This window comes from Triticum urartu, chromosome 5A, assembly GCF_056163025.1.
Source record: "Triticum urartu cultivar PI428250 chromosome 5A, HENAU_Tu73, whole genome shotgun sequence".
NCBI lineage: Eukaryota > Viridiplantae > Streptophyta > Magnoliopsida > Poales > Poaceae > Triticum > Triticum urartu.
Window position 1 is genome coordinate 4,473,354 of NC_141877.1, and position 25,071 is coordinate 4,498,424.

The 25,071-nt window shown below is 44.4% G+C and overlaps 2 pseudogenes; both read left to right on the plus strand.

The window, feature by feature from the left end:
* The first annotated feature begins 269 nt into the window (after nt 1-269).
* Nucleotides 270-2,221, plus strand: LOC147967337 (uncharacterized; annotated as a pseudogene).
* Nucleotides 2,222-4,956: 2,735 nt separating this feature from the next.
* On the plus strand, nt 4,957-18,377 carry LOC147967338 (uncharacterized; annotated as a pseudogene).
* Nucleotides 18,378-25,071: the final 6,694 nt, after the last annotated feature.

A 25,071-nucleotide genomic window follows, 5' to 3' on the forward strand; every position in this document is an offset into this window, starting at 1 on the left:
ATATAACCCCCTCCCGGATAACTTCGACCGTGATAACTTATACCACGGGAGCACCCCTCGGCCCTCTCGCTCGACCAAAACTCTCGAGGACACCCAAACCCTAGAAAAAACGATGTCGGTCTCCTACCCCCTCCCGCCGCCCCCTACCCTTGAAGCGTTGCCGAGGCCACCCCAAACCAGGAATAAGCTAGGTCTATGTTTGCCACTAATATGTCCACATGCTGTCATGTTTGTGTAATAATTGCTATGTTGTAATATTTGCAGGAACAATGGAGCACGGACGAGACGAGGAAGCAGAACAGGTGTTGGGGGACATAATATTAGCCGGAGGTGATGTCTCGTCGTATCTTAACGACAATGATGGTCTGGAAGAACAGGGTGAAGAAGAAGCAGGCTACAGTGATCGAAGAATGGAGGAGGAAAGACATGATTATGATGGCTCTGGTGACCCAATGCTGGTGCAAGAAGGAGCCCGTGGTGACGGCTCCGGTGACCGAACAGAGTCCGGCCAGGTAAATATATTAGTTAAGCCTGTGATGACTAGCTAATTGATGCATTCATTGTTTTGGTATGTACACATATTAATTAACTCTTGTCTAATTCTTCTTTTTTCTAGCCCTCTAGATCGAGCACAACTTCAGTAAAGAGACGAGGCCCAAAGAAAAAGTTGCGCTCGGATGAAAGGTTTGAGATCACAGCAATCACACGCGATGGCATGCCGATTGAACCCATCCGGACAAAGGAAGCATTTGCTGCTCAGTGCGGGGTTCTTGTTAGGGACAAGATCCCGATCAGCATCCAGCAATGGTATAAGCCTAAGAACGAAGACCCTGAGGTGTCTTATGTCAATGATATGCAGAAAGATGATCTTTGGACTGAGCTGAAGGCAAATTTCACCCTACCGCCAGAGGAGGATCTGGAGAAGCCAGTTAAAGAGCAATTAATCAAGTCTCATGCTCTTAAGAAGATGACAGACCTATTCAGGAGGTGGAAGGATGAGCTGAAAACGTTTGTCGACAAAGAAGAGACACCAGAATTCATCGGCAGATATGAGAAGATTAGAGATCACTGGCCCGCATTTGTGGCCTACAAGACATCGGAAAAGAGTAAGAAGATGTCGGCGACAAACAAGAAAAATGTTGCAAAGAAGAAGCTTCACCATCGCACGGGGTCAGGTGGCTACCTCAAAGCCCGACCTAAGTGGGCCAAGGTTGAGAATGATCTGCTTGATAAAGGGATCGAACCAGAGACAATGAACTGGCCAGACTGTTGCCGGACTTGGTTCTTCGGGGCTGGCGGAACCTTGGACCCTTTATCAGGGAAATGCGTTTGGACGGACGAGCAAATGAACATACCAGTCAAGAGGCTTAAGCACTATATCGATGCAGCGCAGCAAGGGACGTTCGTTGTAGACAGAGAGAACGACGAGCTCACAATGGCCCTCGGGAATCCTGAGCACCCTGGACGGACACGAGGCACGCCAGGCTCCGTTCCGTGGAAGGCTGGTTTTCTGGACGCAAGCGGTTACAAATGCCAGGAGAGGAGGAAAAAAGTGGAGCATGCCCAAATTCAGACGCTGCACGAAAGGGTTCAAGCGCTAGAGGAACGAGAAGTAGCTCGCAGCAAGCGACCTGCCAAAACTACCCCCGAAGCTACCCCGCCATCTCAGCGGAGAAGCAGCGTGGCTTCCACCGAGCTGCTTCAGCCAGAGCATGTCTTGACAGCTCCTGCTAGCTACCCCGTGGATGCTATCACGGAGTCTCAACATTGCCACCTTATGACGCAATGGCAGAACTTCAAAGTCAAGGCGGCTGTCAGCTCTGTTCGACCTCCTGAACCTGGCGCAACTTTTCATTGTAGTCCGATTCCAGAAGGATATGGCAGGGTGATGGTGGATGAAATAACTGAGGGATTTGAGGACCTCCAGCTTGACTACCCTACCGGTGAAGGGGAGACTCGGCTGGGTTCTTGTCTATTGACTCCATGCCTATGGCGGAAGGAGCTCATCAAGCTTCTGAACTGGACGCCTCCGCCTCCTCCTCCTCCTCCGGCGAGTTAGTGCACTCCGCCTCCTCCTCCGGCGAGTGATCAGGGCACTCAGCCTCCTTCTCCGGCGCGTGGCGGCACTCCGCCTCCTTCTCCGCCTGTGCCGGCGCGCCCGAGCAGCCATCCTCCTCCTTCTTCGCCTCGTCAGCAAGGGAGTTTAATCATTTCATTTTGATCACAAAAATAGCACCTGGAGTTACCAACCCAATTCCTTTTCACCAAGTTATCTTTGGTTAGAATGACTTCTTTATGGACGAACCACATAAAGATTTTATTTTGAAGCGTAACTTTAATCTTCCAAATGTGCAAAGACCTCGACAATGGCCCAAAATCAATTAGGTCCGAATACATGGATTTCACTGAGAAGATTCCATTTGTGGTTAACTTTCAGCGAATTGTATCCGCCTGATCGGACATGTGAACATCCATCAACCTACGGACCAGGTGCAACCAAGTATTCCAACGTTCCCCTACTAGGGATCTCCTTATTTGGATATTAAACTGTATCGAGTTTAATATTGTGGCGACATAATCCTCCTTACGTTGCACAATATTATATAAGGAGGGATATTGCAAAGCCAAAGGCATCTCCCCTAGCCATGTATCCTCCCAGAATCTAGTAGTGGTACCATTACCAACTAGGAACTTCATCCGTTGGAAGAAAGCTACTTTCGTCCTCATTAACCCCTTCCAAAAGGGTGATTCTGTTGGCCTAGCAGTCACTTGGGCCAAAGTCTTAGAGTGTAGGTACTTATTCTGCAAGATTTGTACCCACATATCCTCGGTCTCAACAGATAATCTATATAGCCATTTGCTAAGCAGACATCTATTCTTACCTCTAAATTTTTGATCCCTAACCCGCCATGGTCTTTTGGTCTACAAATGATATCCCATCTAGCCAATATGCAGTATTTCTTCTTGGCCTCATCACTTAATTTGCCAAAAGAATCGAGATCTATAGAAGTCTAGTCTTTTCCGTACCCCTAGCGCTACTTCAAAGAAAGATAGAAGGAACATCCGCAGACTCGTCAAAATTGAATTTATCAAAACTAGCCGACCTCCATAAGACATTAGCTGGCCCTTCCAGCAGCTTAGTTTCTTTTCAAATCTATCTTCTATACATTTCCTTTCCTTGTTCGTTAAACGTCTATGATGTATTGGGATCCCTAGATAACTAAAAGGTAAGGATCCCATTTCACAACCAAACAAATTTCTCTAGTCATCTTGTTCCTCTTTGGCTGTCCCAAAGCAAAACAATTCGCTTTTATTGAAGTTGATTTTGGGCCGAGACAATTGCTCAAAAAGACATAATACAAGCTTCATATTCCTAGCTTTTGCAAGATCGTGTTCCATGAATATAATAGTATCATCCGCGTATTGTAGAACGGAGACATCCCCCTCCCCCCCTCTACAAGGTGGGGGACGAGTCCTCCTACTTGGCCACTCTCTTTGGCCCGACCAATAAATACTGCCAACATATCCGCTACAATGTTAAACAACATAGGAGACATGGAGTCTCCTTGTCGTAATCCCTTACATGCCTGGAAATAATGTCCGGTATCATCATTAACTTTTGCATCTCGATGTCTTGACTAGATCCTTGTATCATGTTGGCGCGGAGGCCATATGTAACTGATATATTCTTTGTATTAATATATTCCTTCGTCAAAAAGGAATAAATTGTACTATGACATTTGCTTCCATCTGGTTACTTCAAAGTTAGGGGCTTTTCAGCCGCGAGTAAAAGCAGGCCAACATCACACTAAAAGTGCATGGAGATATGGCTATAAAAGAAAGGAAGACAGGTCAAACGAATAAACAACAATGTTCTATCCTCACTTACTTTCATGCTAAAAAAGGAATATAACCACTTACTTCATTCATCCTTTTTCATCATTCTAGATGCAAATAGATTTAATCCAATAATATATTTAACATCAGTGTTGGTCTTGTTTGACTTGTGAATCATGAGGTCACATCTCGCTTTGAAGGGAATTAGTGGCATGTTAAATCCTTGAAAGGTTATTTGATTCACATTGAACTGAGTGGCGTATTACACCACTTTTGTGAACCCGCCCCTACAAATAGAATCTATATAAACTAGGTGATTTCCCCATGCGTTGCTGCGGGAGCTTGAAGATTAATTTTGGACACATTATATATGAATGAAATGGCCTAAATCGAAAGCTATTACTTTTGAAAGTAATTATATGTGAACAAAGGGTATGCATGTATGTTGGACTATTAGAGATGGAACAATTAAATTGGCGTATGTATGTCCTACAAAATAGTCCTAATGGATGATGAGGTGGCATATTTGATGATGTGGAGGACTACATGTTGAGAGAATTAGACTTAGTGGAGATCAACTATATTTATGTATTAGAGATAAATTGGACGATGCAATGGAAAGGCCTACAAACAATACGACACGATATGATTTGCGAAATATGTAGGGGAGAACAGGCTTCATGTGGGCTTAACCGTGGGCGAACGATGGGTTGTTGATTAGTTGGAGCCTCTGTAGGCAAGATCTAGGACGATGTTGGTAAGATCGATGGTGGAGAGAAATAGGGTGCAGGTAGACCTACGACAACACTGGCTCGGTTAGAGCATCTTCAATAGAAAATGTAGATGCAAAAAAACCTAACTTTTACATCTCTAAAGCCCTAAAACCCCTCTCCAGCAAATGATGTAAATACAAAAAAATTACTTCTCCATCTCCCGACGATGTAAAATACAATATCTTGCAGTGCGAATTTGCATCTCCACCGACCGTAGATGTAAAAAGGGCAGTCACGTGCCAACTGCCTATCTGCCTTCCGTTTCCTTCTGCGCGACAGGCCGCCGCCCGTCCAACTCCGCTGCCGGCTTATTTCAGCAAAAATCGACGCCGTTGCCACCCGCCTGATGGCTGGAGGCCCCACCGCAACTTCACCCCTGTCCCCTGCCGCCCGCAGCCGCCAATTTCCTTTCGGCCGCCGCTTCGAATCAAAGCTTCTCCGGCGGTCCGGCTGCTGTAATGCCTTCCACGGCGAGGTCTTTCATGGGCTAGACTTCTTCCTAGCCAAGAACCCCCCCCCCCCCGGCGGAGGTAGGGGAGGTGTGCGACGCCTCCCGGGCGGACATTCTTCTGGCTGCACGAAGCCGGCTGCCTGCAGCACTAAGCTCCCATGTTCTTCTCTGTCAAGCTGCGGCCATCTCCTCTCCCAAGCCGTCGCCACCGCCCACACCCGCCGCCGCCGAACGGCTGCGCAACCCGCAGCCGGCCGATTTTGTCCACCCCGCAAGTCCGCAAGCAAGGTGTTCGACAAAATTCCCCAAGGTAAAAAATCAATGAAACTTGACGGGTTTTTATTGGGGTCGGAGTGGTAGTTCGACAGTGATTTTCCACATTGACGAGCTCGTGTGACTCCTCTTTCATGGACAATTCCTCATCCAATGAGGAATTTGATTTTAACAAAGAAGAGGAAATTGCTATGCTAGTGGTGATGCACAAGAGGAAGAAGCCGAAACACGGTGGTTCCATGTATGGATGTGCGTTCATTCGGAGAGAACGGGTTGAGGCGCACAAGAGGCTAATGCATCCGCAACTATTTTGGTTCACCACCCGTTTTTCCGAAGAGGTACTTCTGACGCCGGTTCAGAATGTCCAAAGACTTGTTCATCCACCTTTGAAATTCCGTGCAGAAGCATGATCGATTATTTGTGCACAGGAGGAATTGTGCCAGCTTTCTTGGACATAGCACCGAACAGAAGGTCACTGTAGCTTTGTGCATGATGGCCTACGGTGTTTTAGCAGACTACATTGGTGACAACTTGGTGATGGCAGAGAGCGCTTCTATTTCTATGTCAAACAATTTGCGAAGACTATGGTAGAGGCTGTTGGATATGAACAAAGCTCGTGGCTTTCCAGGTATGTTAGGGTCCGTTGATTGCATGCATTGGAAATGGAAAAATTGCCCAAAAGCATGGCATGGACAGTTGAAGGGTTGTAGGAAGGATGCCACTAGCATTCTTGAGGCCGTTGCCGATCAAGAAACATGGTTTTGGCATTCATATTTTGGGATGTCTAGATATTTCAATGACATCAGCGTGCTCGACGGGTCACCTCTTTTTGCCAAGTTAGCAAATGGAGAAGCACCACCGGCGACCTTCAAAGCAAATGGTTGCACATACAACTATGTGTACTATCTTGCGGATGGGATCTGTAACACCCCGAGAATCATGCTACAGTAACTCCACACTAATGATGCCAAGTCATCATCATCATGCCCTACCAAAAATAGTTAAGAATACTTCAACCTCATTTTTAAATTTAAAATGCAAGTCAAATATTTATTTCTTCAAGCAGTAAAACAAAAATGTTCACATTGTCCTATAAATTCCCCTGACCATTTTCATGTTGGAGCCAGACTCTTTTGAATTCCCAAAATCCCACTGGGAATTAATTTATTGCTACATCAGCAATTCAATTGGCCTTTTCAATTTCTAATGATGGTTAGACAACTCCTTTGACTCCAAACTTTTTGTTCCATCTCAAGATATTGTGCTAGAATTATGTGACAAGTTTTGTTCAAAACAAAACTCAATTGGTACTAAGATTTTTTTTGCAAAACAGAGCAAATAAAAGAAAACAGAAAGAAAAAGGAAAAGCAGGAGAGAGAGAAAGCCCCTCTGCCCCCTGGGCCTTAGCCCGATTGCACTGGCCCGACCCACCTTACCCTCCTTTTCTTTTTTCCCTCCCCACTGTATGAGCGACCGCGCACGCGCTTCTCCACCGGACCCCCCCTCACCGGCTCTGATGAGGGGATAAGGTAGGTCGTGCCCCCTCGATCCCCTCTCCCACTCCCCCACTCACCTACCCCCTGGTCCTCTCTCTCGCCCGCGCTCTCTCTCCCTCCAGATCCATCGCCACCCAGTGTCATCTCCGCCGAGCACCGCGCTCCACCGCGGCCACCGGTGCCCATTCCTCCCTTCGAGGTGTCCAGGAGGTCCATGGTGGACTGCTCCTTCCTCCTCGTCACCAGATCGAGCCCGAGGAGCGCCACCGACGTCGCTCGTGTCTTCTTCCCCAATTGCGGCCACCGCTACGCCGCCATTCGATCCGCCTCGAGTCTGCAGCTACTAAACCACCAAGGGCCACCGTGTGTGTTGCTCGGTGAGCCCCTCATCTTCTCCCCTCGCTCCCATGGCATCTTGCGCTCCCGTAGCCACCGCGCCGCCATGGCCGAGCTCGGCTCCACCAAGTAGCTCACCGCCGTCGTTGTGGGCATCGTCATGCTCACCCGAGCACACGAGCGTGCTCAGGACCGCTCGCTGAAGCCGCCCGTGCCACTTGCTTCCCTTCCCGTGCCCCTTAGCACCTGCCTCGATGAGCGCCTGAAAGCGTCGCCACCTCCGCTCGCCACCAGCGTGCTATCGGTGACCAAATGGTCATGGGATCGCGACCGTTGGCCTCGCCACAACGCGTACACCTTGCCCAGCCTCTCAATTTGCTCGCTAGCGCGCCCGCATCGCCAATCGTCATCTCTCCCGAGCGCCGTAGTCCGCTGATGAGCTCACCGTCGTCGCTACGGTGCTCCTCCGGCCACACCACCGCCGCGGATCACCTCTCCGTTGCACACTCTTTCCAACGCACCCACGCGCGACCCTCCCCGTGCTCTGTGCGCGATTTCTGGTGATGTCCGATGTGCGCCACCGCGTGAAATGGTCGTCGGCGTTGCTCCGGCATCGGCGCTGACCTGGCACCGATAGGGCCCACCTCTGGGTCGCTGCCCGTGGGCCCTCTGGACCCAGTTGACCATGTTGACCGTGGTCAACTTTGCTGACTAGGCACTCAGTGCCACTAACACGTGGGCCCCCCGCATAGTTAAACTAATTAAAACATTTTCCTAAATAAAAATAATTAGGTAAACTAATGAGTCACTGACAGGTGGGGTCCAGTCACTAATTACTCTGTTTAAATTAAAATGAACTGTTGTTAGCCCAGTACCAATGATAGGTGGGCCCCACTGGTCAGGTTTGACCTGGTCAGTGCGGCTGTTCACTGCTGACGTCATCCCCATGCAATGTTGACATCATAATTAATTTCTTTTTTAATAAATCTAGAAAATGTTGAAATCTTTTAAAATTCATAGAAAATAAACCCTAGCTCAGATGAAAATGTTTTCTACATGAAAGTTGCTCAGAAAAATCCTACGAACCCGTATACGCTACCCAGATACCTGTCAGATGCCTCTAACTATCTGAACATGGAACATTCCCCTCCGGTCATCTGTCTGACACAGGTTCGGAACCCGGAAAACATTCCCGGTTGTTTCCCCCTTTACCTATATCGTGTAGCCATACGTTAGGTCACACCCGGCACAACATATTGCCATGTTATGATTTGTGATGCTTTTTTGCTTTATATTTATTGTTTCTTCCCCCTCTTTTCTTCGGTAGATCCCGAGACCGATGCCGCGTCTGTGATCGACTCCGTCGACGACGACACTTCTTCCTTTACAGCAGAGCTTCCAGGCAAGCCCCCCTTTGATCATCACGATATCGCCCATTTCATTCTCTCATGCTTGCATTAGATTTTGCTACTGTTATTGTTTGCTCCTATTCTGACGCATAGCTTGCTTTTGTAACCTGCTTTTTGTTACCTTACCTGCTTATCCTAAATTGCTTAGTATAGGTTGGTTAGTGATCCATCAGTGACCCCCACCTTGTCCCAGTTGCCCCGCTTTATGTTCGATGACTCGATCAACGTGATCGACTTCCAGGCCCCAACACCGCACATCACCCCCTAGTTGTACGACTCTGCAGAGTTACTATCGAGTGCCGAGGGTGACACCTCATACATCACTCCTGATGAGATCTCTATAGTGTAGATATTCGGTCGTGGTCATCAAGGGTGATTTCCTCCTTAACCACTTTCGATACGACTCTGTCGTGCAACCCCTCAAGTGTGAACCTCGAGGTTGGTTCCTCTTATGTTCACCTTGATGATTACATCGAGTGGAATCCATCGAGGGTGGTTCCTCAGGGTTCCCCTTGGTGTTAGAAACACGATTACTATGGTTACTATGACTTTACCCTGAACCAGGTTACTAAAGACAGGTCGGCCTTAAGGGGTACCCGCGCGAGCTTAATTGCGAGTGATGTGGAGTCAGGTTGACCCGGAGGGTGCCCGCGAGATAATTACGAGGCGTGTCCGGGCATTCTTAGCCCTTGCCACAAGTCCTCGAGACGAGGCGATGGGGTCACAAATTTCATGAGTCTCTGCTTGTTACCGCACGTTCCTAATCCACTATGATTTGGATATTTGATCCGAGGCGCCTCTGGCCTGATAGAACTAACCATCACGTGGGCATTGAATGGGCGTTCTGCGTCGTATGCATCAGCTGAAGCTTATTAGACGTCAGCGACTGAGCGGCGCGCACTGGGTTGGACCGGTAAGCTCCTGCCTTTTTAAGGAGGTAGCTAGGTCTGCTCCACTGGCCGCTCACGCAACGTGCATGAGTTCCCGGGGCGATGGCCCATAACCCCTGGGGGCATAGGTTTAGTCCGGCGTGCTGACCTCTCTATTAAGCCTAGGTCGGCTTGCGGCTTATTGTTTGGCCGAGGCCGGGCATGACCCAGGAAAGTGTGTCCGGCCGGAGTTAATCGTGCGTGGTGGGTAAGTTGGTGCACCCCTGTAGGGAAGAAAACATCTATCGATAGCCTTTCCTACAGTAACTGACACTTGGAGTTGTATGCCAATCGATACAACTAGAACTGGATACTTGAGGTGATAACTGGATAGTACGGCTCTGGGATTGCTTTCTCGCAGGGGGTCGAGGAAGGATCTCTGGGCGAGGTTGATGACACTACTACTACTTTACCTTATGTCAATCTGCACTCTTCTAATGCCGCAAGACCGCTAAATATGTTGAAGATGCTAGTCTTCGATAGGACTAGGCTCTCCCCTCTATTCTGGCATTTCTGCAGCCCAGTCCACATATATAGCCTTCCTTTGATAATGTTGCATATGTAGTGTAGAACCTTGCTTGCGAGTTATTTGGATGAGTACTCACGATTGCTTTGCTCCCCCTTTCCCCCTTTCTTCTTCTTTCCGGTTGATGCAACCAGATGTCGGAGCCCAGGAGCCAGATGCCACTGCCGATGCCTACTACTACGTGGAGACCACCGACGACCAGGAGTAGTTAGGAGGCTCCCAGGCAGGAGGCCTTGCCTTTTCGACCGTAGATGCTTTTGTGCTGGCCTTCTTAAGGCAAACTTGTTTAACTCATGTTTGTACTCAGATAATGTTGCTTCCGCTGACTCGTTTGTATTCGAGCTTATGTATTCGAGCCCTCGAGGCCCCTGGCTTGTAATATAAAGCTTGTATTATTTTTAATTTGTGTCTAGAGTTGTGTTGTGATATCTTCCCGTGAGTCCCCGATCTTGGTCGTACACATGTACGTGTATGATTAGTGTACGATTGAATCGGGGGCAACACAGGATCTACCCGAGGTGGGGTACTTTTGTTAAACCAATTGCGAAACCCCAAGGAAACAAAGAACTCATCTTTCACAATGCACAAGGGGCATCTAGGAAAGATGTTGAGAGGGCTTTTGGAATTTTGCAATCCCAACACTAGTAGAAAATGGGCCTTTAGTCCCGGTTCCAAAGGGCCTTAATTTAGCCCCGATTTTGGAACCGGGACAAAAAGGTCGGGACTAAAGCCCAAAACCTTTAGTCCCGGTTCGCTTACGAACTGGGACTAAAAGGGGCTCCATGTGGCCGCTGTCTGGAGCTCCACCTTTAGTCCCGGTTGGTAACACCAACCAGGACTAAAGGATTTTTTTTTGAAAAAATTGATTTTTTTTATTTTTTCCTGATTTTCAAATTTCCAAATTATTTGACAATTTAATCTATAATAACCCCTCATCACTGCGCAGGTGTGGAGCACTCATTCCAATTCATCTAACTTCCCGTCCGATCACCCATCCTCTCACTACTCCAGTCTGAGCATGCTTAACTTCCGAGTTCTATTCCCCCTCGTTTCCAAGTCTGCACTTGTTGTTTTCTTGACAATAGTAAGCTATCAATCCTATTAACCCTTAGGAGTTGAACTTGAGCTTGAAGTCACACGTTTCACCGTTTGAGTTTTGAAACTATTATTCTAAAAACCAATAATTATTTAGTAACATAAATTTGAGGATAACTTTTTTTCCTTTCAGAATTTTAGGATTCTAAAAATTTGCAAAACGGCCTACAGCCGTCGAAATCGGAACTGGCTTTTCGTGGTGAACATTTTGATATATTATAATTTTTTCTCAACATCGTATGCAAAAGTTATAGCCGTTTTACTTTTTCATAACACTTTTTTGCAAAACATGTCCAAAATTAAGTTTTTAAATTTTCCTAACTACTAGATGTAGTAACATAACTACATCTTGTAGGATTTTAATTTTTGAAGTTTTTTTCATTTTTTCTTGTTTTTTTTCAAAACTGTATGGCCATACATGGGGGGGGGGTAGAGTTTGAACCCCTTTAGTCCGGGATGGTTTCCATCCAATCCTACCGTCGACTACATCTGCTAGCACCATCCCAGCCAGAGTCATAACTAAGGTTAACCAAGCCAGAGTCACGTTCTATTAAAACGGCAAAAGAATTACTTTTTAATAAAGCAAAACTTATTCTATCAACTATCATTAAAGGCTAAATAACTATTAATACAAAATAGTAGCAAAATTAATATTAATTAACTATAAAAAATCATCTACTGTTGTCTAACAGAAGCATACTACAACATGTTAAAATCTATAGAAAGAACTAACTAAAAATAATTGAAAACAACAATTAAAGGAGTAAAACAACTATATAAGCAAAGTTGTATTGTTTTAATTAAAATCCTAATTTAAATTATTCTAAAAATAACAAAATAAATCTTACTATGACAACAATCTAACATGTGACTAGGAGCAAAAATAATTTAATTAAAAACTATTTTTAAACTTAAATTATTCACAATCTTGGGTTTGAAGTAAATTTGAACAAATTCGTATTTAAATCACCCCAATTTGAAAACTAATGGCATAAACAGAAACTAGACAAAATTTTGAATCTAATGAAAAAAGAATCACTCAAAAACATCAAATATCCTAAAAGATATAAGCAATTAAAAACAGAAACTAAAAACAAAAAAACAAATTTTAGAACCCCTTTAGTCCTAGTTTGAGACACGAACCGGGACTAAAGGTCATCGCACCCTTTAGTTCCGGTTCGTGTCACAAACCGGGACTAAAGGCCTCCCTTTAGTCCCGGTTCATGTCTCAAACCAGGACTAAAGGTCCCATTTGAACCGGGACTAATGCCTTCCCGACGCCCTAGCCGCTCGAACCGGGACTAATGCTCATTTCAGTCCCGGTTCGTAATGCAACCGAGACTAATGTGTACATTGAGCTTGGTCCAAAGACCTGTTTTCTACTAGTGCAATTTTCTATTGTGCGAGGACCATCCAAATTATGGGATCAAAAAACCCTTCGGTATATCATGACTACTTGCGTGATCATGCATAATATGATCATTGAGAATGAGCATGGATAGGATTTAGATTACACCTTCTATCACTTGATGGGAGTACGCGTTATGCTGATAAGAAGAGAGGAGCAAATCAAACGCTTCATGAAGGTATACCATTAATTAGAGACTCCTATGCACACGATCAACTTCGGAAGGATTTGATGAAGGAGTACTGGAAATGGCATGGCAAAAGAGCCGCCTAGTTTCATTATTTGTTTGTTGTATTATGCAAAACTATGTTGTATGTGTGTTGCATTTGATCTTGTGGATTTGATGAATTATGTAACATTTTGAGATTGTGGACATGTGAAAGTCTGAAGTTATTTTCTGGATGTTTATTTCAATTTCTATGACTGAACAACAGATGTACAGCAGATTCTACTTCTCTAGTTTGCATATTCTCTTGCAGTTGCTTTTTTACATATCTGTTTTGCATCATCTGTTTGAGTTGGCTATTTTTTGGAGATGCAAAAGGCACTTTTCCAAGATGTAAATTTTTACATGTCTTTTTTTACATCTTCAAATTTGCATTTTCTATTGGAGATGCTCTTATGGTGGAAACAAGAAATGAAGTGGTTGGAAGAGGTGGCGATGATGGAGGAGGACATGTGGGATGAAGCATGATTAAGAGGGGAGAGAAAAAAAGTTTATTTGAATCTGCAGCAGGAGAGAAAGAGATACAAGCAACATGAGGAGCATTAAAGTCAGATAGGTCGAAGAATCAAAGAGTGTCGCCTCTTAAAACTATATCGGTGGCACAACGTCTAGGCAATGTCAAAGTCCACCGACCTCTTGCATATTTAGAATTTGAGAGACTCAAGCTATATGTCTTGGGTTTTTTTAGGTTGGAAAAGAGAGATCTGGAAAATTCATAAACTTGGGGAATTTTTTTAAGTCAATGACCACGTCACAAATGAGCGAAAAACAACAAGATGCATGAAACCAACATGAACAGAAACAAATGACAAATTGCTGACGTGCTTAAACTTTGTGATCATGCTAGCTAAGCAAAAGAAATAGTTAGTGGTTGTGGGTTATATTTTTTTTCTAGAAAAGGAGGTTAAACCCCCAGCCTCTGTATCAATCGATGCATGCAACCATCTTTATTAATTATTCCACAAAGGTCTGACAAGAACATATATCAATCCACCCGAAGCCACCACTCATACCACTAGTAGAAAACATGGCTTTGGTCCAGGCCTAAAAAGGGCATTAATCCCGGTTCCCCTATGAACCGGGACTAATGGGTGCATCAGTCCAGGTTCGTAAGGCCAGGGCATCGGCCGGGCCTCGGGGGCCATTGGTCCCGGTTCACCTAACCCTTTTGGTCCTAGTTCCAGACACGAACCGGGACCAATGCCCCTCGCTCCTGGCCCACAGCCTTTAGTCCCGGTTGGTGGCTGGAACTGGGACCAAATGGGGTCCTTTAGTCCCGGTTCTAGCCACAAACCAGGACAAAAGAGAGGCCTATATATACCCCCTGCCCGCGAGCAGAGCAGTGCACTACTCTATTTTTATCCGGTCGTGGGAGAGCTTTGTGGTGCTCTAGCTCACCTCCTATGCATATGAGGGTTCGATGAAATGCCCGAGCCACACTTACGCTTTCTCCTCTCGAAGATCCTTGTCGAAACTCCATTTTCCTCAAGATTTGTCCAGGTTTGGCAGTCCGTCCTCACCGCCGTCGATCGCTCGTGCCGATCTCGTCGCCGGCACCACCGTGATGAGCCTTTTGTTCTTATCTTCTTTCTAAAAGAAAAAGGTATTACTTGTATGATTCAGATAGATACTTGTATAATTTTCTTACTTTTATTATTGTCTTTTATTATATAGTGCGATGGTTTTGGTATGCGCCTCCGTCGGCCCTCGTCCTGTCTATGATTCGGATGTGGTATACATATTATATTTTATAACTATTTGATCCATTTAGTGTTTATGACAATTATGCCGACCAACTTAACATAGATGTTTTTACCTAGGAGGTATGTGAATCGGAAATTCCAATCGACCCTGTTGTGGAGAGGTTAAATTTAGTTGAAGAAGAAAACAATTACCTGAAGAAAAAATTGAGAAGAATTGAGGAGGAGAAGATGAGATTGGAGTTGCATGTTGCGGATGTCGTCGATGATCACAAGATCAAGATGGATGCAATGCGCTTGAAGATTAGAAAGATTAGAAAATATGCCATTCATACCGAGGCTTGGTATCATTATGCCATTGGATCAATTATTACCTTACTTGCGATTATGATCGCATTTGTTGTTGCATTGAAATGTTTTACATAGTTTCAATGTATGGTTTAATTAGATGCTCTAGAGAGCTATATATGTGTTGTTCAATGAGAACTGTATATGTATGAACTTTATGTTTTATTTTTTAGTAATAACATTTGATCACTACTATAATTTGGTTTTAATCTGATGATGAACTTCCGTTAATTTGGTCACTTCTCTGTTCATGATGTTCTGTAATGGTTTTTGACACACTTAATTATATATAATGCATGCAGATGAACCGGCAATGGATGTACGGTGACAGACGCACCTCCGAGTACATTAAGGGCGTGCATAATTTTCTCGAAGTGGCTGAGGCAAACAAGCAGAATGGTTTTATGGGTTGTCCATGCCCTATATGTGGGAATACGAAGTCTTACTCTGACCGGAAAATCCTTCACACCCACCTGCTTATGATGGGTTTCATGCCACACTATATTGTTTGGACCAAGCACGGAGAAAGATGGGTTATGATCGAAGACAACGAAAAAGAAGAGGATGATGACAACTATGTGCCTCCTGAATACGGTGATGCTAAAACGGGGGAAGCTGAAGATCAAGAGGAACCATACGATGTGCCCGATGATGATCTTTGCTGGGTCATTGTTGATGCAAAGAGACAATGCGAAAGTGAAAAGGAGAAGTTGAAATTCGATCGCATGTTAGAGGATCACAAAAAAGGGTTGTACACAAATTGTGAAGGTGGCAACAAAAAGCTCGGTACCACATTGGAATTGTTGCAGTGGAAGGCAGCCAATGGTGTATCTGACAACAGATTTGAGAAGCTATTGAAAATATTGAAGAAGAAGCTTCCAAAGGATAACGAATTGCCCGATAGTACATACGAAGCAAAGAAGGTTATATGCCCTCTAGGATTGGATGTGAAGAAGATACATGCATCCCCTAATGACTACATCCTCTACCGCGGTGCGTACGAGGATTTGAATGCATTGCAGTATAAGATCAGACGAGATGACCCTGGTGATGTTGAGGGCGAGCGCCCCGGGAAGAGGGTTCCTGCCAAGGTGATGTGTTATGCTCCTATAATACCACGGTTGAAACATCTTTTCAGAAACTAAGAGCATGCCAAGTTGATGCGATGGCACAAAGAGGACGGTAAGAAAGATGGGAAGTTGAGAGCACCCGCTGATGGGTTGCAGCGGAGAAAAATCGAGAGAAAGTGGGGGGACTTTGTAGGTGATGCAAGGAACGTATGGTTTGGTTTAAGCGCGGATGGCATTAATCCTTTTGGGCAGCAAAGCAACAATCATAGCACCTGGCCCATGACTCTATGTATCTATAACCTTCCTCCTTGGTTGTGCATGAAGCAGAAGTTCATAATGATGCCAGTTCTCATCCAAGGCCCTAAGCAACCCGGCAACGACATTTATGTGTACCTAAGGCCATTAGTTGAAGAACTTTTACAGCTGTGGAATGGAAAAGGTGTACGTGTATGGGATGAGCGAGACCAACACGAATTTGACCTACATGCGTTGCTGTTTGTAAAGATCAATGATTGGCCTGCTGTCAGTAACCTTTTCAGGACAGGCAAACCATGGATACCCCGCATGCACGCACTGTTTAGATGACACCGAAAGTATATATTTGGACAAATGCAAGAATAGTGTGTACCTGGGGCATCGTCAATTTCTTCCGACCAACCATCAATGTCGAAAGAAAGGCAAGTATTTCAAAGGCGAGGAAGATCACCGGAGGAAGCCCTCCGTCCGTACTTGTGATCACATACTTGCTATGGTCAATGGTTTACAAGTAATCTTTGGAAAGGGTCCCGGTGGACTATCTGTTCCGAATGACGTTGAGGGACGCGCACCCATGTGGAAGAAGAAATCTATATTTTAGGACTTACCCTATTGGAAAGACCTAGAGGTCCACTCTACAATCGACGTGATGCACATGACGAAGAATCTTTGCGTGAACCTTCTAGGCTTCTTGGGCTTGTATGGGAAGACAAAAGATACACCGGAGGCATGATAGGACCAACAACATGTGCACGAAAAAGACGGCATCCCTCCAAAGTAGTATGAAGGTCTTACCAAAGACGAGAAGGAAATCTTCTTTGAATGCCTGTTGAGTATGAAGGCCCCGTCTGGATTCTCGTCCAATATAAAGGGAATAATAAATATGGCAGAGAAAAAGTTCCAGAACCTAAAGTCTCATGACTGCCACGTGATTATGACGCAGCTGCTTTTGGTTGCATTGAGGGGGCTTCTACGGGAAAACGTTCGACTAGCCATTGTGAAGCTATGTGCATTCCTCAATGCAATCTCTTAGAAGGTGATCGATCCAGACATCCTACCAAGGTTAAGGAGTGATTTGGCGCAATGTCTTGTCAGTTTCGAACTGGTGTTCCCACCATCCTTATTCAATATCATGACGCACGTCCTAGTTCATCTAGTCGACGAGATTGCCATTCTGGGCCCTGTATTTCTACAAAATATGTTCCCCTTTGAGAGGTTCATGGGATTCTTAAAGAAATATGTTCGTAACCATGCTAGGCCAGTAGGAAGCATCTCGATGGGCCATCAAACAGACGAGGTCATTGGATTTTGTGTTGACTTCATTCCTGACTTTAAGAAGATTGGTCTCCCTCAATCGCGGTATGAGGGGAGACTAACTTGAAAAGGCACGCTAGGAGCGGACTCAATAATATGTAGGGACGGGCATTCTTGGTCTCAAACACACTACACAGTTCTATAGAATTCTACCTTGGTGACCTTGTATGTCAATGAACACAAGAATATTCTACGCTCCAAACACCCGGAGCAGTGTGACGACTGGATTACATGTGAACACATTAGGACTTTCAACAGTTGGTTGCAAACAAGTCTCATGGGTGACCACACTGTTTCTGATGAGCTGTACTCGTTGGCTAGGGGACCATCTTTCACTGTATTGACTTACAAAGGGTACGAGATAAATGAGCATACATTTTAAACGATCGTCCAAGATCAAAAGAGCACCAACCAAAACAGTGGTATCCGCTTTGATGCAGCAACCAAGAGGGGAAATGACACATATTATGGTTAGATAGTGAACATATGGGAACTTGACTATGTACATGATTTTAAGGTCCCTTTGTTTCAGTGCAAATGGGTCAATCTGTCAGGAGGCGGGGTATAGGTAGACCCACAGTACAAAATGACAGCAGTGGATCTGAACAATCTTGGGTACACAGATGAACCATTCATCCAAGCCAATGATGTGGCACAAGTTTTCTATGTGAAGGACATGTCTACCAAACCGAGAAAAAGAAAAGATAAGGAAGCGAATACATCATACGATGAGCCAAGGCGCCACATAGTTCTTTTAGGAAAAAGAGACATCATGGGAGTGGAGGACAAGACAAACATGTCTGAAGATTATGAAAAGTTCCATGAAATTCCTCCCTTCAAAGTCAAGGCTGATCCAAGCACCCTATTAAACGACGAAGATTATCCATGGTTACGGTGCAATAAGCAAAGGACACAAGCGAAGAAAAAGTGAAGACTTTCTCTCCACAACTATTATGATGATGCCTTTTGTTACAGATGAGTTTTTGTATGAAACCCTGATACTTTGAAAGAGATTGTCTGTTTTGTACACGAAGTGCATCTACGTTTTGCTGCCCGTAACCCTCTCAAATTTTTAGCACATGCTATGTGGGTGAAATGATGATACCATGCCAACTTTCAACCTTTTCAGAGTTTGTTTGAAGTGCTTTTCAATTTCAGGGTCATTTAGCTCAAAAAATATCAGTAAATGCATGAAAAATACCAAATGAAGTGAGAAAGGATTGAAAATTGATGATGTCACTTTGAATGGTGCATTTTGAACACACAAAAAGTCCGGAGTTCAAATAAGTTCAAAAAAATGAAATCCCTTTGTAACATATGAGTTTTCGTCCAAAACCCTGATACTTCGAAAGTGATTGTCCATTTTGTACACGAAGTGCATCCAGTTTTTGTCGTAACCCTCTCAACTTTTTAGCACATGCTATGTGGGTGAAATGATGATGCCATGCCAACTTTCAACCGTTCCACAGTTCATTTGAAGTGCTTTTCAATTTCAGGGCCATTTAGCATAAAAAAATCAGTAAATGCATGAAAAGTACCAAATGAAGTCAGAAAGGGTTGAAAATTGAAGATGTGGCTTTGAATGGTGCATTTTGAACATACAACAAGTCTGGAGTTCAAACAAGTTCAAAAAATCCCTTTGTAACAGATGAGTTTTCGTGCGAAACCCTGATACTTCAAAAGAGAATGTGCATTTTGTACACGAACTCCATCTAGTTTCTGCCGTACACTGGTGCGAGTCGGTCCTAAACAAACGGTTTAAAACCCCTTTTCGCGACGAAATGTGGAACCATTGCCAAGTGAGTGTGGGCGATAGGGGGTTCCTTTCCACACGACCCAGAAACCGTCTGGAATATGCCATCCTGGCACACACGTTTGGCAAAATGAGGTTGTGTGCGACCGGAGAGCACTCAAATACGGAAATACGTACAGTAGAGCTAAAAAATATAATTATACGACGAAATTGTTTCCGGCCACAAGTACATCCCACACAGTCACTCCCCGCTAAACGTTTTCGTTCGTATGCACATCCCATACAGTCACACCAAGGAAAACGTTTCCGTTCACAGGTACATCACACAAATTTTTCCCGTTAAATCGTCTGCGTTATTGAATGTATCACACACGTTCCGTAGAAGAAACTGTGTGGCAAAGGCTGTCCATCACACACAGCTTTTATGTGGCAAACGTTTGCGCAAGGTGGTCTAACACAAAAAGTTTTCAAGAGAAAGTCGTGTGTGATTGTTCATTGATCTAACACGGTTTATTCCTAGATACTCCGGTATTTTTCAAACAACCGTTTGCAATAGCAAAACACAATTAGCAGGCTAATTCACCATTAGCAGGCTAATTATCCGGTTATTCATAATCCATTCATTAATCTAATTGAAATTTCATATTAAGCACACAATATATTTCATTTCATATTAAGGAAGTAGAATTTCATAATTGAAATACATCAGAGTACAACATGATATAGCTTCAGCACTCAGCAACCCCATTACAGAACTGCACCAGCAGCAAGTTCCACACGCAACATGCAGAACCTTTCGAAATTAGCATCATAGACGGTATATAGACAGATGCATCTCATCTGGAAAACTGCTGAAGTGGAAGGCGAATATTGAGCCTTCATTCATGTTGAAGGTCTTCGTAACTTTAGGCCAGTGCCTATGGATGATTGACCGTCCGTCTTTCTTCCTCTTCAGGAACACTTCAATATTGAACCGTGGGTGTTGTATGAAAACCTTCCTCGCCTCTTGACCATAGAGGTGGTTTGAGAGGTAATCATCAATGAACTGCTTTGGAAAGGCCTAAAAACAAGGACGTGCATAAATATCTTCTATATATTGGAAATGGGGCAAAGGAATAAAAAAAAGGCAAGGTATAATAGTTAGTACCATCTTGTAGTGAAATGATGTCTTCTTCATTGTGCAGACAAAGATCTTGTTATTTTTTGTCACTAATTTATTTATCCTAACAATCCTTCTGAGTTTCTTGATTTGATTGATATTCATGGACAACTCATTTCCCCATATGCAAAAAGGGTCGAATAGTGGGTCAAAACCTCTGACAGCAGGACCTACATGTGCAAGACTAAATTGTTAAAAGCCAAAATATTAGAATGGTTCCTGCAATTGCGCAACAATGTGCTATTAGACAACGGACCATGCACGTGCTAACCTCGATTGTAAACCTCAGCGCTTCCCATTGTTTCCTTGCAACACATATAAGGTAGTTAGTCATCAGGTTAAGTAAGGGTTCACATGCTATTAGTAAAATATCTTGATGAAAACTAAGCACATTGCAGATTCATCATATTAATTGAAGCCACACGGAAAACCCATTTACCCAAACCAAGCATGATTAAGAACTAGGAAATATAGCACTTGTATATGTTTCTCATGTATTAAGTGCAGCCAAATTCGATTTATTCCTCACATGCACAACAATACAAAATTCTACCCACGACAATTGGACATTGCATTGCAGAATTGAACCAAGCAGTTAACTAAACACTACAACAAATGAACCAAGCATTAACTGAGCACCACATTGCACAATATAACATACTCCTAATAGAAGATCAGAGAGTTAACCAAATAGTTAACTAAAGCCAATTGTAGCAATTGTATTTGTTTCTCATGTATTTACTACAACCAAATTCAATTTATTCCTCACATGGTATACAATAACAGAATGCACCCACAATTTTGTAAAGATAAATTCGATTTATTTCTCACATGGAAGACAATACAAAATTGCAGCCTGAAGAATTGAACATCACATTTGCAGAATTGAACCAAACAGTTAACTGAAGACGACAACTAATTAACAAAATGGTTAACAAGTGAGCACCACACTGCATGACATATATAACATGTACACTAGAGCAACAGATTGCATGGTGAAATTAGATAGCATAATTCACTAGAATTTGTGAAGGAAAGGCAGGAGCAGCACACGCAACGGGTAAACCGACCATGCTTAACCAGTGTAGCTAGAAATTGGCAAGGTGCTCCTTCAAGATCTGGGGGTCGCCACGAATGGCAGCCATCGCGACCTCGTCCGCGCGTGCGGCCGCGATTTGCTTCTCCGCTGCCAAATGCTCCCTGAGGTCCTGGCTATATTGTGTGCACCATGGCTTAGGCCAGCGATTTTTTGGTGGAGGGGTCAGTGATTTGGGTGGAAGGTGTCGCGCTCGCGCCGGCGGTCGGGGCATGTGGGATGTGGAAGGAGGAGGAGGATGGGGGTCAGGTGTGGATTACCTGCCTGGATAGAGGAGGCCGAGCAGCGTGAAGGAGCATCGCCGGTGAGGAGGCGGCGGCGCTGCAAGCAAGGAGTGAAGGTTTCAACTTGGAAAGGAAAGCGGAAAGAGGGGAAATGTTGCTTTTGGTAAGGGGGAGGGGGCGGGGAGGTAGATATTTTTGTGGAAGCTAAAAATTTGGAATCACTTCAGCCAAAAAACTGGCGCGCAAAGTGTCATCAGACACGGTCCCTTATTCGGAACTGTGTATGATATGTAGACATCACAAATGATTCAGATAGCTTAACCCGTGTGTGATGAGTTTGAACGTCAAACGTTTTGGTTCGAATTTCCATGGTTATAGTGGTCATCCACATCATTGCATAAGTTGGGTACACAAAGGATACTACAGCACACCCACACTTCCTAATCGAGCAAGTTCAGCAATTAAACCGAGATAGCTGACCTAAACATTACCCTCACAAATTAAAGACCACCACTATAAATTAAACAAAACAAAGAGTACTACTACGGCTGGTTCTCGTCGATCTCCGCCGCTGCCTCCATGTCCAGCTCGCGCTCGACGGTCTCCTGGGGAAGGGGCTCCATGGCATCCATCGCACCATACTCGTCAAGAATCTCGCCATCCGCGTCCGCCATCTCTTTGGAAAAGGCCGCCATGAGCTGGGCGTGGGCGGACGCGATCTGGGCTTGGATGGGCTCCGTCGTTGCAAGGTATGCGGTGGAGGAACGGACGGCTGCTCGAACGCTCTCGGCGATTGCCAGCTCTTCGGCTGTGGGTTGCCGACCATTGTCGGAGAAGCTTCGTTTGATTTGTGCGGTGATCGTCAGGAGCTGGGCGTTGGCGGCCTCGACTAGGCGGCCTCCATCAGGGCTAAGGCCGCCTTTGCGGAACGGACAGCTGCTGTGCCGCTCTCGCCAGTTGCTATCCCCGAGGCAGATGTTGCTGCCGCCACCTGAGAAGCAACAACAGCCGTTTGGGCTGCCTTTGCCGCCTGGTCGCAGATTGCGGCCGCGCTCATGCACCTTGTTAGCACGCGCAAGGCGGCTGCGGCCGCGCTCTTGCTGGAGTGGGCCACCAAAGTTGCCCTCACGACGTGGCCACGTGCCCATCTTTCACCAGCGACGATTGAACATTAAATGATATTTGGGGAGCGAGCTAGAGTTCTTGAGACGCCGGCTGTGGACTATAGACGACGCACCATCTCGCGTAAGCCATAGGCGTACTATACACCGACAATGCTCCAAGATATTTTGTACTACATCTCACATGGTTGCTGATAATAAACTGTGTGCGAACTACTTGATTTTTCATCTTGATTTGAATTACATAATGGGGTCACAGCGGCAATGGACGGTGTTTGAATTGCTAGACCTTTTATCTAGAGTGAACATGCAACTATATGTTTGTCGTAAAAGAATTGGAATTATTCGGGGTTCATTTGAACATTTTATACATTAAAATGGTTTTCTAGCCATTTCAGGTGAACAATTCAAATTTGAACTACATGCACATGCTCCAGTGCATATAAATTGGTTGAAAAATCAAATCTGTGTCCTTGGGTGCATGCTTAGGTCCCATGCAAGAAATGGGAATGAATTTCAAACACCGGGGCAGCGTTGATTGCCGGCAAAACATTAAGATGCCTGGTTTTTAAATTCTAGTAAATCCAAAACTCATCTGAAATTCATGAAACTTGGCATGCTATCATGGAGCGGCATCAACATGCCGTGGTACAAATTTTGTCCCATTTGGGCAGGTTTCGGTATATGCTTCTCACAAACCGCATCTTCTCACAACAAGCTTGATGGTTTTCGGTAGGGAACGTCCCACGTTTGGGGACGAAATGATATCCATTCCCTCTTATTGCTTTCAAGTTTTTCTCTCGTGTCAACATAGAACAACAGGAGTGTTGTGTGAATTTTTGTGATTTTCGGGGTTCCTTTGGACATTTTTATGCATTAACTGAGTTTTCAATGCATTTTATGTGCATAATTAAAATTTGAACTACATGCACATGCTCCAGTGCATATAAATTGCTTGAAAAATCAAATATGTGTCCTTGGGTGCATGCTTAGATCCCATGCAAGAAATGGGAATGAATTTCAAACACCGGGGCACCGTTGATTGCCGGCAAAACATTAAGATGCCTGGTTTTTAAATTCTAGTAAATCCAAAATTCATCTGAAATTCATGAAACTTGGCATGCTATCATGGAGCGGCATCAACATGCCGTGGTACAAATTTTGTCCCATTTGGGGCAGGTTTGGGTATATGCTTCTCACAAACCGGAGCTTCTCACAACAAGCATGATGGTTTTCGGTAGGGAACGTCCCACCTTTGGGGACGACACGATATCCATTGCCTCTTATTGCTTTCAAGTTTTTTTCTCATGTCAACAGAGAACAACAGGAGTGTTGTTTGAATTTTTGTGATTTTTCAGGGTTCGTTTGCACATTTTTATGCATTAACTGAGTTTGCAATGCATTTTATGTGCATAATTCAAATTTGAACTACATGCACATGCTCTAGTGCATATAAATTGGTTGAAAAATCAAATAACTGTCCTTCGGTGCATGCTTAGGTCCCATGCAAGAAATGCGAATGAATTTCAAACACCGGGGCACCATTGATTGCCGGTAAAACATTGAGATGCCATGTTTTTAAATTCTAGTAAATCCAAAACTCGTCTGAAATTCATGAAACATGGCATGCTTTCATGGAGCGGCATCAACGTGTCGTGGTAGAAATTTTGTCCCATTTGGGGCAAGTTTGGGTATATGCTTCTCACAAAATGGAGCTTCTCACAACAAGCATGATGGTTTTCGGTAGGGAACGTCCCACCTTTGGGGACGAAACGATATCCATTGCCTCTTATTGCTTTCAAGTTTTTTTTGAAGGAAATATGCCCTAGAGGAAACAATAATGTTATTATTTTATTTCCTTATATCATGATAAATGTTTATTATTCATGCTAGAATCGTATTATCCGGAAACATAATACTTGTGTGAATACATAGACAAACTAAACGTCACTAGTATGCCTCTACTTGACTAGCTTGTTAATCAAAGATGGTTATGTTTCCTAACCATAGACATGTGCTGTCATCTGATCAATAGGATCACATTATTAGAAGAATGATGTGATTGACATGACCCATTCCATTAGCTTAGCACCCGATCGTTTAGTATGTTGCTATTGCTTTCTTCATGACTTATACATGTTCCTATGACTATGAGATTATGCAACTCCCGTTTGCCGGAGGAACACTTTGTGTGCTACCAAATGTCACAACATAACTGGGTGATTATAAAGGAGCTCTACAGGTGTCTCCAAAGGTAAATGTTGGGTTGGCG